The sequence below is a fragment of the Leopardus geoffroyi genome, chromosome D1 (assembly GCF_018350155.1).
Source record: "Leopardus geoffroyi isolate Oge1 chromosome D1, O.geoffroyi_Oge1_pat1.0, whole genome shotgun sequence".
Taxonomy (NCBI): Eukaryota; Metazoa; Chordata; class Mammalia; order Carnivora; family Felidae; genus Leopardus; species Leopardus geoffroyi.
The window spans coordinates 79266581-79282036 of NC_059329.1; the positions used below are offsets into that span (position 1 = coordinate 79266581).

Sequence of the window (15456 nt, forward strand, 5' to 3'; positions counted from 1 at the left end):
TTTGAAATATATATATATATATATATATATATATATATATATATATACATATATATATATACATATATATATATATATACATATATATATATACATACACAGACACACACATATATTATTATCAGATATATAACTTAGACAGAATAGGGAATTGGGTCAGGAATGTACTTTCTGAAGAACGAGAAAAGATCTTAAGGAAATTGTAGCCACCTAAAGAGAGAGGATTTGATTTCCAGAGAAATTAACCATGAAGTAAAATGAATAGACTGTTGGACTGTTGATTAGATATGATATGTTCTAGTATTAGGAAATAAAAATAAAGTCCAGAGTGAGCAATGTCCAGGAAATACTTGGAAGAGACAGGTCACCAGCATCAGGATGTCTTAAATGAAAGAAATTTGGATTATTTCAAATATTTTAAATATGTTATATTAAAGAACTGGTCAAGTAATTCACTACTTCAAATTTTCCTCTAATGTAAATTCTGACACAGAAAGGGGATCTAGGGGCATAATGTAAATCACTGGTAAGATCATATTTGAACCAATTCTTGTGACCCCATTGACAATATTTATTAATGGAGAAACTGTGAATCCAGACAGGGGAGATGATATTCAAGTCTACAATATATGAACAAGTGATTAAGAAAGAACAAACAAAAGAGAATTGGTATTTATCGCCCAGGTAACACTAAGTTCCTCAAAATAGGAAATCATTAAAAATTTCTTATATTGTAATAAGCCTCATCAAAAAAGAAGATCTATATTATAGGCTTTAGTTTTTATCTGGCTGCTTTTTACATGGAAAATTTTCAGTCTATGCCCCACAGTAAGCAGCAGAATAAATGTATTCAGATGTGCTTTGAATAATGTAAGCTATGGAATATTAGATTTTGTTATAAAATTAAAGTTATTATAATTCTCTACTAACTTTACAATTATAAGAAAACATTACAAGCATATTTTTCTATTAAAATATTTAAGTGATTAATGATTCTCCCCAATACTTAAAAATACATTTAGAAATAAATTGTTTTAGTATTTCTTTTTTCAATACCTCTTATTTAATGAGTGCTTAATATATGTCAAATATTTTACATATCTATCTAATCCTAACACACCTTGTAAAATGTTTTATGATACCTATATTAAACCTATGAAAACTGCGGGTCACATAATGTAAACAACTAGCTTAAGGTTATATATAACAATTACAGTTATCACACTAGTGTTTAAGTATTTGATAATTATTTATTTAATGTGTATCTCTTCTGTTAAACTTTGGACACTGAAAGTAGAGACTGTCATGTTTGCTATTTAGAAACTTTTCCTGGCACAACAAGAAAAATAAATAAATAAATGGTTTGTTGGGCTGAATTTTCAGAGGTTTGAGATTGCACAAAAGCAATTTGATAAGTAGGTTGCTGCTGCATTTGGGGCGCATATATTTCTGAGCCTAAATATCCACATTAGTAACCTCTCTTTGTTAAATATTTTTGGAATTTCCCTTTCTTTGGGAAGTGGATTTAATCTTATTTATATGAATTTTCTGGGTTGTGTTACATATGCACTATTTATGGATAGATTTGGTTTTAGGATCATGCAAAAACATCATTCAGAGTTAACTATAGAGTCTCTGGTGGGTGATTAAAATAGAAGATGCATTAAAAATAAAGTATACAATAAAGTAAGGAAAAAAAATTTTACTAGGTATGCATAACATTGTGCTCCTAGCTGGACTCCTGGTTGGCTCAGTTGGTGGAGCATAAGACTTTTGATCCCAGAGTTATGAGTTTGAGCTCCATGGTGGCTGTAGAGAGGACTTAAAAAACTCTTTTGGGGTGCCTGGGTGGCTCGGTCTGACTTTGGCTCAGGTCATGATCTCATGGTCCATGAGCTCAAGCCCCACATTGAGCTCTGTGCTGACAGCAGAGCCTGGAGCCTGCTTTGGATTCTGTGTGTCCCTCTCTCTACCCCTCCCCCACTCATTCTCTCTCTCTCTCTCTCTCTCACTCTCTCTCTCTCTCTCTTAAAAATAAATAAAATAGGGGCGCCTGGGTGGCTCAGTCGGTTAAGCGGCCAACTTCAGCTCAGGTCATGATCTCGCGGTCCATGAGTTCGAGCCCCGCGTCAGGCTCTGTGCTGACAGCACAGAGCTTGGAGCCTGTTTCAGATTCTGTGTCTCCCTCTCTCTGACCCTCCCCCATTCATGCTCTGTCTCTCTCTGTCTCAAAAATAAATAAATGTTAAAAAAAATTAAAAAATAATAAATAAATAAAATATTTTTAAAAATCCTAAAAGTGCCTTCAAATGTCCTAAAAAAGAAGTGCATGCTTGACCTTCAGAGTGGATTACTTGAATGTAGTGAACATTCATTAGGTGTGGGTTTTTTTTTTTATGGAATCTTGATTTAAAAATCAAACCAAATCTCACCATAATTTGAATATGTGTGATCTCCACAGATTTAGAATTTGTAGTTACAAATGTTAAAAATTTTCAATTCTTTCATCGATTGAAACATTTTAATTTTATTTCATTTTATTTTTTTATATGAGTATAGTTGACACACAAAGTTACATTAATTTGAGGTGTACAAAGTGATTTACAACTTTATACATTATACTATGTTCATTACATGTGTAGCTAACCATCTGTCCCCATACAACATTATCACAATATCACTTACTATATTTATGTGCTTTTATCCCTGTGACTTTGAACGGAACATTTTTTAAAAGGAAGGAAATAAACACATTAATGCCAAAATTAATAAAAGAGAGCATTTGTGTGTGTGAATGAGTAATCTAATAGAAAATTTTTATATAAAAGTACAGAATGCAATACACTATTCTGAGAACTTTATATTTATTAAATTATTTGTATATTATCCTTTGAAATATTTATTATTATTATTATTGTTATTATTCCCATTTAGCAAAGGAGGAAACAGTGACACAGAGAGGTTATGCAACTTGCCCAAAGTCAAATGCCTGTTAATAGTCTCTTAATTTTTCAATAGTCTCTGTACCTGGGTAGTGGAAACACAAACATTTCTCTCAGTAGACATTTGGCCTGTATCTACTACACCATGAAGAAATATATGCTAATGTGTGTGTGTGTGTGTGTGTGTGTGTGTGTGTGTGTGTGTGTTTATCTCTCTATCTATCTATCATCTATCCATCCGCAGGTTGAGGGTGAATTTTGCTGACTTTGCAATTTGTTTTGAGGCTCTATTAAAATCAATGTAAGAGAGGAATAGTCAAGTTCCTTCAAGAAGTATTCTATTCTGAAAATTTGGAAGCCAGCATACACTGTAAATAGAACATGCATCACTACCTGAAAAGTGGCTCGCAGGGAACAGTGGGGAAATAGTTCACTCCCAAGCAATTCAGCACCATTTTTGTGTGTTCAAAAGAAAGAATAGAAAGGAATATACTGCAGACAGTTGTAGCATTATTGGTGATTTGCTCGTCTCTCCCAGGTCTAAGAAAGTAAGTGAAATTCAATGAGCTGTAGATAATCTGGGTATCATTGCAATGAGTTTCAGCCCATATTGTATTAGCTTTGTGTTTTGGATAGGTTTAGAGAAAGAAAGATTTGTGGCTGAGTTAGGTCAGAGGAGATATCTGTTAGGTGGTGAACTGCTTTTTATGTGCTGCTTTAGTTTATCTTAAGGTTGTTGTATTTAAAATGGTAGATATTAAAACTTTAGGTGTCGGGGCACCTGGGTGGCTCAGTCTGTTAAGCTTCAGACTTTTGCTTTCGGCTCAGGTCATGATCTCACGGTTTGTGAGGTCGAGCCCCTCATCGGGTTCTGTGCTGACATTACAGAGCCTGGTTGGGATTCTCTCTCTCCCTCTCTCTGCCCCTCATCAGCTCATGTGCTCTGTCACTCTCTCTCAAAATAAAAAAAAAATAAACTTAATAAATAAATGAATAAATAAATAATAAATAAAATTTCAGGTGCCTACCATTAACTAACTGAATCTTTAAGAGTTTTGATAAAGCCAGAAATTCAAAACCTCATGTCCAGCACTCACATATTTGTAAAATGAGGCAGGTGCAATTCTAAACGGATCCTAAGTATTTGTGAGAGTCCTCTTTTATCATTTTATTATTTTACAGAACATGCATATTGAACTCTTGGATTTCTTTAAATAATAATAATTATTATTTTAAAGCAGAAAAGTTTGGGATAAATTTGCAGGGACAAAAGAAGGTAATAGAAAGTGAGAAAATATATTTTAGCTGCTTCTCTTAAACGTTTATTAAGGATAATGTCAATTAATTGGATTTTAAATAAGTTTTTAAAAATTTTTTACAAATAAAAGATAAATTGAAATAATTTGGGAGTGTTGAGTGACAAGTGGTCAGGCACAAAAGAAAGCCTCTGAAATGTTTGTTATGATAGTTCCTGACCTGTTGAGCTTTCTAGAGAGCAGCTTCGCTGAATCATGTAGGTTCTTATACCCTCATGTAATGGATAGCCACAAAAGTCCTGATATCTTTTTAAAAGCTAATGATTCTGAATTCTTTTCATATGTCTCTGTATATCAAACGGTATTTTCTAGTTGCTAAGGTTCATTGGGTTTTCTCTGATTTTCTCTCCTTAACAACCTCATTTGAGTGAATACCAGCTACCAACAAGTACTGAATAACCTTTAGTTTTAGAGTCACTCAAAAAGGAGGGGGCAAAGGTGAAGGGATTGTGCTGCTTATTGTGTGTGTGTGTGTGTGTGTGTGTGTGCACGCATGTGTGTGTATGTGTGTTGGTTTTTTTAGTAGATTCATGTCCAGTGAAGAGCCCATAGCAGGGCTTGAACTCACACACCTAAGATCAAGACCTGAGCTGAGATCAACAGTGTGTTGCTGACTGAGACACCCCCGTGTGTGTGTGTGTGTGTGTGTGTGTGTGTGTATGTGTGTGTGTTAAACAAGTCAAAAGACCCTTCTGATTTTGTTTTCTCATCAACAAAATGGGGCTTGTGCTGTGCCTGCCTCCCACAATTGTTTCATATTTCGATTAAGCATTAAGTATTTGGGAAGTTTGCCTTAAGGTACAAAGGTTACAAGCTGAATAAGACAAACAAAATCCTCTGCCCTCATGAGCATATACTCGAGTTCAGTCAGTTCTAATAGACTGACAGAACACTGGGTAATAACTCAGACTATGGGCCCTAAGAAATTTTAAAGCCAAACCAAAAATTGGCTCAATGGCTCATTGGAATAGTGTCGTTATTTATCTTCCCGAACATTTCAGAGAGATTGCAAACTAAGACTCTCTCTAGCAACACAGAATGCAGATATTCAAAAAGAAATAGAAAAAAAGTCTTGTCCCACACAGAGAGCCTGGTGGCTGACAGCTACCAAGGGAAGTTTACTGAGCGGGGGAGGGAGGCATGTCTGTGGGCTCTATTAGAAATACCTTCCTTTGGGGGTGTCTGGGTGCCTCAGTCAGTTAAGCCATGGCCACTTGATTTCAGCTCAGGTTGTGATCTTACAGTTTGTGGCATCAAGCCCCACATCAGGCTTCACACTCACAGTGCAGAGCCTGCTTGGGATTCTCTTCCTCTCTCTCCCTTTCTCTCTCTGCCTTTGCTCTGCTCTCTCTCTCTCTCTCTCTCATCTCTCTCTCTCTGCCTCTCAAAATAAATAAACAAACAAACTTAAAAAGAGAAATCTCTGCGTGGACGTTAGGGAGAAGAATGGACCTGCTAGCCTGTTATTTCCCATCACTGCTCTAAAAAATCTGTTAATGCTTGAGATTGAAAAGGCCAGTATATTTCTGTGTTTTTCCCTTTGTCTTTCCCTTTGTCCCTACATCTGTATAACCTGTCTGCATTGTTCCCTTAGCTCTTCACCCCCTGAGAGTTTCGTAACCCACCTCCCATATGCATGGGGACAAATAATATAAGAAAGACCAATTTGGAAACAAGTAACAAGGAAACAGCATCATTTAAATTCTCCTTAAGAAAAATATCATTTCCTTTAAAAGATTAATGAATAACAAAAAGATGTCCCAGAAACACATTCTTCTCTTACCATTCAAATTTAACCTTGTATTAGAATAATTAGGTAGTGAAATGAGAGAAGAAAGAAAATCAGAGGCATGCATATTAGAAAGGAAGAAGTAAAACTGTGGTTTTTTGTAAATGTCATGATTGTCTACGTAAAACATCCCAAGAAATCTATAAAAAGCTCTTGGAACTAGTAATGGTTTTATAAGATTATGAGATAAAAGATTTTATACTAAAGTCAATTTTCTTTCTATATACTAACTCATCACTGGTATTTGAATTATGTTTCAACTGATAATTAAAACAAAAAAATAAAACAGTACTATTAATAATAGTACCAAAAAATCCCAAATGATTGGATAGAAATCTAATTAAATATCTAAAGGATTTTTATGGTAAAAACTAAAAAATACTTACAGATGAATTAAGATGTTGAAAATGGGGAGATAGACCGTGTTTATTTATGCATTGCAAGTATCAGTATTAAGACATCAAATCTTCCCAAACTGATCCATAAATTCACCATAAAATTCTTTCAGAATTTTTTGTAAGTCAACAAGTTAATTTTAAAACTCATTGCAAGATAAAGGAACTAGAATAGTCAAAATAACTTTGAAATGAAAAATAACGTTAGAGGATTTGTACTATTTGTTTCCAAGTCTTGCTATAGAGCTACAGTAATCAAGACAGTGTGGACATCATGCAAACACAGCCATAGAGAACAATGAAACAGAAGAGAAAGTCCAGAAATAGACCCACACACATAAATTGCCATAATGGTCACGTAATTTTGAGAAAATAAACAAAATTGCTAAGCAAAGTGTTACAAATGTAGCTGCAGTCAATTGATTGATCATAATCAACTTTCATCTCTCTGTACATTTCTGGCCAGTTCCTAGCCATTAATTATCATATGTACTTCTTTGGAATAAACTTCTACCAATCATCTTTACTAAAACGATTAGCATTGCTGAGCCTTTCACATCAGTGACACATGGTGACATCCATTTCCAGCTTTGTGTCAGCTGTGTAACACTGCCTGGCCTAGAAAGAACTACACTTGTGACCTTTCCGATTATTGAGCTGGATAGAGTACCATGAAAGCAAAATTACACAGCCAGAAATCTAATCATGAAAGCACTCTTGCCAGAGTAGATAGGTGTTTCATCAAGCAATTTCCAAGCCTCTCTAATGTGGTAAAAAAGAGTTACTAATGTAGAACAAGCAAGACAAATAACAAAGAAGGAACAGTGTTAAAGCCTCATTAATACCGTGAAAGACTCTTAGCTGCTCAGACAGCTTTGCGATGATTAGCTCACACTTCTCTACTTAAACTTCTTCACATTTCCTATCAATGCAACAGTCAAAAGTTTCCTTCCTTACATTAAGTGGATCATTTGCATCAGTGTCCTGGGTCTGGAGAGACACAGAGCCTTGGGATTGCTAGGGGCAAGAGAGCTCCGTAATGGCAGAAATGTCAAACATCTGACATCTACCACCTGAGGATTTGACTGTGATTGTTCAGATTTCCAGGGCTAATGTGCCATGCTCTTCAGCTCAATCACGTAAATGCATTTTAAGGGTATGCAATGTTCTTGGAGTATAGTTTTATACTGGCAGATTTTAATTCTTGCCTCAGGTCTGCCATTGAGCATCCATATAAACTTTAGTGGGCGATTTCATCTTTCGAGTCTCAGTTCCCTTTTCTTTAATACAATGCCTTTGACATTTATTTACAATCAAAAATATACGAAGACAATAGACTTTAAAAGTAACCTGTAGGGGCGCCAGAGTGGCTCAGTCAGTTAAGCTTCTGACTCTTGGTTTTGGCTCAGGTCATGATCTCATGGTCATGAGATGGATCCCCGCCTCAGGCTCTGTGCTGACTGCAGGGAGCCTGTTTGGGCTTCTGTCTCTCCTTTCTCTCTGCCCCTCCCTCTGCTCTCTCTCATTTTCTCTCTCAAAATAAATAAACTTTAAAAAAGGAACCTGTAGACATTTAATCATATGAAGTGTATTATTATTCCTAAAAGAGTTCCATGAGAGTTCTTAGGGCAACCAAGTTGAGAAACAGAGGAGAGAACACAGGGATCGATATTTTTGTTGTTAGAGAACAGAATACAGTTCAGGGGCAAATGTCCCCAGAAAACACAATATGACTCAGGGCAAATGGACGTTTGGTAGCTTCTCTATTAAATGAGAATCATATGCACATACATACACAGAACCAGAGGAAGGGTTGCTGGCATCTGCTGCAGGGAAGCCCCCGTGGGCTTAGTCCATGGATTGCTGGAGAATGAGCTCATGCTGAAAAAACAGAGAGGTACACCTCCCTTGTACATATAGTGACCGTTTTCTCCTCGGATTTAACAGTCAGATAAATATGAATGGGAGATAAATACGTAAAGTGTTAGAGGCTTTCTTCTTCATACTTCCTAAAGAACACAAGTTTCAATTTTTCATTTCAACCAAGGTACAGATACAAGAAGAAAGAATCAAATGCCCTAAGCCCTGACCAAGGCTGTAGAACTTTGACTGTGATTTTAATGACATAAAAGTGATCAACTGTGTTGGTAAAGAGAATTTTACAGAATACGATTAATTTTCTTTGAGGAGAAAAAAACTGACAAAAATTATAAACACAAACTCTAACAAAAGACAATTTAAATTTTTGTCTGTGATACTCTCTCTCTAGGAATCAGATTTCCTCATGAATTCAAAGAGTAGTCTGAAAAAAAGTATTTAGTCTGAAAAAAAGGTTTTTAGTCTCAGAATCAAAAGTCAGAGAATAGAGAATGAATACTGTAAAAGGGAAAGAAGGTAAACAAAGGTGGAAGGAGTGTGCAGAGAGAAAGGAAGAAAGAATGAAGGCAATTGATCTAGAGAACCAATAAGCACTTTTTCCATTTTGTTTTATTTATTTTATTATTTTTTCATTTTAATTCCACTGTCATTAATATATAGTGTTATATTAGTTTCAGGCATACAACATATTGATTCAACAATTCCATATATTACCTAGTTTTCATCAAAATAAGTGTAAAATGCAAACATCTAGGAGGTTAAAGGAGTCAAAAATAAAGAGGAGAATGAGATATATTCAAAACTAACCACGATTCAAGATGGAACTAAGAATATGGAATCTAATTCAATTTTCACGAGGGTTAGTGGAAGCCTAAGTGATTATATGGAAGAAAATAAGTGAGACTTTAAAAAACAGATTACTTTCCTCCTGAGATAAAATCAGAAGCAAGAAGATATTGAAAGTTTGGCTCTTAAAGCTGTAACTAAGGAGTTAATAAGAATAATTGAGAAGTCTGGAACAGAAATATTCTATCGTCACATACAACCATGAGAAATTTGAAGGGGATGATTAGATGACACATATCAACCTTTATCAGATGAGATTCAAGGTCATAGTTGTTTCTGCTGGTGTGACAATTGCATGACGACCATCCCCAGCACATTGTATCAGATTGAATCTCTTCAGAAAAGATAAACCATATGGAAGAACGTCTTGGGGAGGAATGGGAATATGGATGGAGGCACTTCCTGAGTGGAATTATCTGCTTAGGGATGTGGAGGTGAGCCAAATGTGTTGGAACATATGAACCCTCATTTACTTCACTTTTCTTGCTTTAGAGGATATCCATAAATCCAAATATAGAGAAAACATAATCAGAACAAATAGCTTGGCCTTAAGGCAAACAAACAAAATGTAAAATAAACAATGGTACACTACTCTGATCTAATCAACAGTGATAACATGGCACAAAAACAGCAAAGAAAGGCAATATAAAAAATAGTCTAAAATGTTGCAGACTTAGGAAAGATGACTAGATGTGGGGGTGCAAAACAGAGAGAAGTGAAAAATGAGGACCATAGCTGCAGGAAAATTCACGGTATAAAGCAATATACTTTTGATGACCTTGTGCAGCTAAAATGTAAGAACCTATTTCAGCTAATTCCTTTATAAAAGAACATACAGGATGTGGAATAGGAATTTATAGGCTTCAAAGTTCGCCCAATGACAATGATAGTACATAGGGCTAAAAGTCTTATGGTATAATAACATATAATATATTAATTACATATAATATGATAATGTAAAAACAAGGGTGAAAAGCTAAGAATGTGGTGAATGCAAAGATAAGAAATGAATTTGAAAAAATTTCCTTTCCAAATATATGTATTAATATATCAACACAATCAGGTGGAGTTGAAGTTATTAGAGAGAGCCCTCATTTAATTCATGATTAAATTGATTACCAGAGACACAAAGTTAAAATAGCCAAAGCAGTGCTCTAATCTTGTAGCAATTTATAGGTTCAGATAAATCACTTCTAATATGGCATTCTTGAAATGCCATATCCAACAGAAAACATTGCTTTTTAAATGTATGCTTGAGGTGGTCTTTCATGAAAGGCAAACATTACAAAGCAAATTTAATCCAGGGGTTTGAATTATAACTGGTTCCAGAGTTTAACTTCGAGGACTCAGCTGATCCCAGAGCCTGAATCTTCACTACAGACACTTCAGCACATGGTGATGGGCACCAGCTGAGGATGGGTCACCCAACCCAGAGCATTTATGGTGCAAGGAGGAGAGTCTGTGCAATTGGATAAAAAGATACCAAAGCAGAGGCTAACAGTATGGTGGTCAGATCAGAGGCAACTGTATAAAGTAGAGACACCTAATAGGTGACACCTTTGGGGGTATAATGGCATCTCGAGAAGGAGATGCTACAGAAGACTCTTAAACTCAGGCTACCCCACATGTAGATTTGGGTCTAGAATTTATGCACATGGATGCTCTCTTTCAAAACAAAAACAAAAACAAAAACAAAAACAAAAACAAAACCAGAAAAATTAATTAACTTTTCTTTGATAGTTAAAGTTGCAGAAGCTTAATAGATACAAATGTAATTTCTCTTTAAGACACTGGACTCAAATAATTCCAGGGAAATGAGATTACAGAAAAGTATCATTAAACCCCTAAAAAAAAAAAGCAAAGGGAGATGGTTAGCAAAACTTTTTAAAAATACATACAATCAGACCCGCGAAATGGATGACCTCTCCCCTCTCATATATAAAGGTTAAATAAATTTAATAGAGCTAAGAAGTAAGTAGGCAGAGGTATTATAAAATAATCTGAGGCCATTGAAATTAAGGTGACATAATGGAAAAAGAACAAACAGTATAAATTAATAAAGCATATTATTAATTAGGACTCTAAACATTAGTACTGAAATTTAATAAAAAGATTAAATTAGCTGAACATAAGGAGGAGACATATAGACCTAACATATCACAAGAAATAACTCAGAATAAATTTCACAGACACAAAAATAAGAAAATATTTGAAATGAGGAATGAACAATATGGAGTATAGAGTGAGAAAATTCAAAATGAATCTAATGAGAGAATTAAAAGTAGAAATGAAAGAAAACATACAAAGGGATATACAAAGAGAGAAAATGGCTGAAGATTTCCTAGAGTTAGTGAAATCTACCAGTTATTACATTTAGGAAGCCAATAAATTCCAAGCAGAATTAAAAAAAGAGAAAAGATACTGACATTTAGAGACTTCACAACATAATTAAAGAACAGCAAAGTTAAAGAGAGAGATGTATAAGCAGAGAATTACTAGGAGCAGTCAAAGGTACTGGGGAGAGCTATTCAAGGTCAGCAATAGAACACAATAATAGAAACCAATAATAGAATACCAATATACAGTAGAATCATATATCCAAAGCCTTGAGGAAAAACAACTGTCATTCAGGAATTTCATGTCTACATTTTCTCTAAAGTACAAGAATTACATAAGCATTTTCAACCAAAGAAAATCAGAGATCCCACTGTCAACAAGCTATTCTTTACTAAAAATACTTCTAAGTATAGTATTTAGAAGGAAGAAAATGACCCAGGAAGAAAGGTTTTAGGTGAAATCTTGACATTAATATTTATTTGGGAAGCAGATTGGATCTGTGACATATTGTATTTTTTTTATGTTTATTTTATTTTTGAGAAAGAGAAAGAGCAGGGGAGGGGCAGAGAGAAAGGGAGACAGAGGATCTGAAGCAGGCTCCATGCCAACAGCAGAGAGCCTGATGTGGGGCTTGAGCTCCTGAATCGCGAGATCATAACCTGAGCCCAAGGTGGACAGGTAACTGACTGAGCCACCCAGGTGCTTCCATGTTTTTTTTTAAAGGCCCAGAATAATTATGATCTCCTATGTTCTTTTAAAATTTTGAGATGATACTTTTTCCTCCTCCTTTTTAACTTGTGCAAGCCTTGTGATTGCTTCAATAAGTAGAATGTGGTAAAAGTTATTTTTAATGTCTTTTGATAACTAGGTTGTAAAGGTTGATGTGGTTTCTATTTAGCTCTGCAGAGACCATAGGGAAAGATCGCAAAAAGGAAGACATGTGCAAGCAGTCCCAATTATTCCTGTCCTCAACTGTTTTGAGTTTCCTAGTAAGGCGATTAATGTGTAACAGAGATTTCAGAAGATGCCAGCCCCAGCCACTATCTGACTACAACTTCCCCAAAGAATCTGAATAAGAACCACCCACCTAACCCAGCCAATCCCCTAAATCATGACAGATAATCACTAAATAGGTGGTTATTTGGAGTCACTAAGATTTGTGCTGGTACACCACACCACAATAATAACTGGAAGCTGTTTCAGCACCTGAAAGAGGAGTGATGCTAAAACATATGGAATTGGCTTTCAAGCCAGGTATTGGGAGAAAAAAATAAAACTGCCTTAGAGAAACTTAGCAAAAGCCTGATGGGTCTCGAGGAGGCTGTCAATAAGAACCTAAAAGTGAGGACAGTGATCTCAGGACCTGTGGGAAATGGGCACTTGTCCTGTGGTGACAGAAAGTTTAACAATACTATCAACTGCAGTGACATGGAAAATAGAAAAGTACCAATTAAACCAGAGGATCTAGAGAAAGAGGTTTCTAAGCACAGTGCTGAAGGTGCTGGTTGTCTTCTGATTGACTATTAAAATATGAGAAGAGGGATAACCAGTGAGATAACTGGTAGATAGAAAGGCACCAGGATCTGCATGGACCTAAAATAAAACTGATTCTTATTCCTTTTTTTTTCTTCCAAGTTTTTATTTAAATTCAAATTAGTTTACATGTAGTGTAGTACTGGTTTCAGGAGTAGAATTTAGTGATTCATCACTTACATGTAACACCCAATGCTCAACACAAGTGCCCTCCTTAATGCCCATCACCCATTTTACGCATCCCCCACCCCCCACCCCTCCAGCAGCAACCCTCAGTTTGTTCGCTATAGTCAAGAGTCTCTTATGAAAACCGATTCTTACTCTGATTATCATATTCTCAATGTTAAAATTGAGAAATTGCTTCTGGGAAGACATAAAATCCAGGGTGCTGTCAAGGAGAATGGTTTAAATACAGAATTCCAGTTATGGAATGAGTAAGTTACAGTAATAAAAGGCACAGCGTAAGGAACACAGTCAATGATATTGTAATAGCATTACATGGTGAGTGATGACGGCTACACTTGTGGTGAGCATAGCATAATGCATAGAGTTGTGAAATCACTAAATTGCATACCTGAAACTAATGTAACATTGTGTGTCAAACTATACTTAAATTTAAAAAAAGGGTATGTGACAAGATATGATTTACAAGCTTTTGTTGACACCTCAGAAAGATTTAAGGAGGTGGCATAAACAGAATTCCATTCAAGGATCTTAACAGCATGTCTTACAAATATTTTCTGTTAAGCAATAGAATTTCTTTCTTTCTTTCTTTTTCTTTCTTTCTTTCTTTCTTTCTTTCTTTCTTTCTTTCTTTCTGAAGAGAGAGCATGAGTGGGGGAAGGAGCAGAGAAAAAAAAGAGAGAGAGAGAGAGAGAGAGAGAGAGAGAGAGAGAGAAAATTTCTTATGGGGCCCAGGCCTAGTGTGGAGCCTGACTCTGGGCTCAATCTCATGACTACGGACTATGAGATCAGGACCTGAGCCAAAATTAAGAGTTGGACGCTTAATCAACTGAGCCATACAGGTACCCCTAAGCAATAGAATTTCTAGAAGTCTTAAGATTGTTGTCACTTAACAACCTTGTAGGAAATCCAAGACAGAAAAGGCATATTTTGAAGAGATTCTGTCTATTAAAATGACAATAGCTTTTGTCTATTAAAATGAACCATAATAAGAATTATAGGAACTACCAATGCTTTAAAAAGAATTATGTTGGCAGAACACCATCAACTAGATCTAAAATGGATAGAGACTGTACAAAATCAGCAAAGGTCTTTGGATCCTAGAATTATCATTGACAAAACTGACTCAGTTTTAAATATTGTTATTTACCATGGCAAACAAAGGATGACTTAGAAGAACTAAGAACCCAGAGGTTGAAGTTAAAAGTCATTGCAAATAGTTCCCAAATAGTCAGACTTAGTCCTAATGAAAGAAATTCCAAAATGATGCATTTTGGAACTACTATGGATCAGTGACTTCTGGTACCTTGTATTTTTCACTATTTTGAGTGGAATGGTCTATAATTCCTATCATGACTGTCCCACTATTGTATGTTGGTTGTGTATGTGGGGGTGGGGCAGTGCAGATTAATTATTTCTTTAGTTTACACAGGTCTTTATATCAATTAGCTGACTTAAAGTTATTGCAACAGAAGAGTCTCATCTACTTATAAACTTTACATATATTATGAGATCCTGGACCTCAAGCCTAAATCTGATGTAGTTAAGAGATGAGATATCATAGGGAAAGGCTGATTTCATTGTGCTTGCGAGAGGGATGCAAATTGTTTTGACCAGAAGATGAATTGCAGTGTATTACATTTTCCAAAATTAGCTATGGCAATATATTCAGTCTCATGTGGTCTTCCTATCTACTCACCATCAATATGAAGAACCTAATTCTTCTCTTGAAGTTGAATGGAGCTTTGTGACTGCCTGAATGAATACAATGTGGCAGAGTTGACACTGTTTGATTTCCAACACTACATTATAAAAGATAGTATGGTTTGGCCTGACGTTCTCTCTTTAGGGACAGATGTCTTTGGAGCCTAAGACATCATGAAGGAAATCTGGATCCCTTGATGTTGACATGATAGGGAGGACACATGGAGTTATCACATGGAGATCAAAATAGAGTTCCTTCAGCAACAAGCTCTTTAAGTGTTCCCTTCTAAGGCATTAGATATGTAATCCAATGAACCTTCAAATGATTCCAGACCCAGCCTGTCTGAAATAGTATGTGTATCCGAGATTGCAATGACAAAACAACACAAAGAGAAAACAAACAAAAACCCTATCTGACTAAGTGATAATAACATATTAATGGTTTTTAAGCCACTTAGTCTTTTAATGACTACTAACCAACAACAGATAACTAGAACAGAGTTAAAGTACAAACTGCTCTCTGGTTTAAAAAT

At 35.5% G+C, this 15456-nt stretch overlaps 1 pseudogene; it reads left to right on the forward strand.

The window, feature by feature from the left end:
- Positions 1–12808: 12808 nt before the first annotated feature.
- Positions 12809–15456, forward strand: part of LOC123600479 — a 42817-nt pseudogene continuing 40169 nt past the window's right edge.